General features: G+C 35.1%; 1 non-coding gene across 1 annotated transcript; it reads left to right on the top strand.

The window, feature by feature from the left end:
* Positions 1-1,018: 1,018 nt before the first annotated feature.
* TRNAK-CUU (transfer RNA lysine (anticodon CUU)) lies at positions 1,019-1,093 on the top strand. The gene has a single exon. It is a non-coding gene; the product is annotated as a tRNA-Lys (tRNA).
* Positions 1,094-1,420: the final 327 nt, after the last annotated feature.

Genomic DNA, 1,420 nt, shown 5'->3' with positions numbered 1-1,420 from the left:
AAAATAAACCCATTATGATTTTTTTATATTTTGAGGTTTTCATTTCAAAACTCTTATAATTTCCTTTAGATAATTTTCCCTCTTAATTGTTTCTGTAGCCACTTTCTTTTTTAGGTATATTTTTCCTATAATGACATATCCTTTGGTAACATTTAAATATCTGTTGTCTTCAGTTTTAAAAAAAAAGTTCACTTTTCTCTCACATATTTAATGATAATTTTGTCAATTTTTTAAATCTGTACAAGCAGTATCAAGAGATATGGGGCTATTCCTAGTGACACCTGGCAACTGCATTAGACAATTTATTACTTCTGGTGATGCAGCTTTTCCTGGCCCCAATGCTGCTGAAGAGCATTAAGGTAATACCAAGTTGTCCATGGACAGGCTTTGTAGTACCTGGGATTAAGCTAAAATCTTGTAAATGGAGGTATGTACTCATAGTCATAGCTATTGTAAAGTAATTTTCAGGATTAGATGTTTATTTTCTTAAATAGGCCATTTTTGCATGATTTCAATGTGATTTTATTGTTTAAGTTAATAAAATTGAATTTAGTAATTGTTTATTCTAAAGTGAAAACAAGGGAAATGATCTATAAAAGTATTTTAAATTAAAAAACATCTATTTATATTTAAAAATAAAGATAACTCCACAATATTATTTTATATTATAATATAGATGGCATAATATATAATAGTACATTATTATATTCTGCATAGAGAAATGAACCAATTTCTGTATGAATGTGTAAATACAAGAAACACAAAAATAAGTACATCAGAAATGGAAAATAAGGGACTCGAGTGATAGTACAGCAGGAAGGGGTGTTTGCCTTATATGCAGCCTACCCAGGTTCCAAAACAATACAGCATTCAATAAAATTTGGCAATATCTAAGCCGTGAGTGATTGATTCCCTAGTGATCCTAAGTTAAGAGTGAATCCTGAGTACAAAGCAGGAGTAACTTCATTTTTTTTTTTATTTTTGGGTCACACCCGGCAGCGCTCTGGGGTTCCTCCTGGCTCTATGCTCACTCAGTCGGTAGAGCATGAGACTCTTAATCTCAGGGTCGTGGGTTCGAGCCCCACGTTGGGCGCCAAAATGCTGGTGTCCTGTAAGCCCCCCGAAGGGGCCCGGCCAGCGGAGAGTGGACAAGAGGCTCACAAACAACCGCACCTTTATTTTGCAAAGCTCAGATCACACAACCGCACCTTGAAAAAATCTAAGAGAGGTTAATAACAAGGCCCAAGACAGAATTTCCGTTCAAAGGCACTTTAATAAGGTTCTGCACCTTCTTATATAGTGAAGGTGAAGGGGGCAGGCAAAAGGTAATGTCAATCATCTTTTTGGCATGCAAGCCATTTCATTATTCCACATAAGGTATAAGCACAGCTCAGACTAAGTGAAACAAAGAAAGTAAATC

The sequence above is a fragment of the Suncus etruscus genome, chromosome 1 (genome assembly GCF_024139225.1).
Source record: "Suncus etruscus isolate mSunEtr1 chromosome 1, mSunEtr1.pri.cur, whole genome shotgun sequence".
NCBI lineage: Eukaryota > Metazoa > Chordata > Mammalia > Eulipotyphla > Soricidae > Suncus > Suncus etruscus.
The sequence above is the reverse complement of the archived record's forward strand: the minus strand, read 5'-3'. Positions and strand labels throughout refer to the sequence as shown.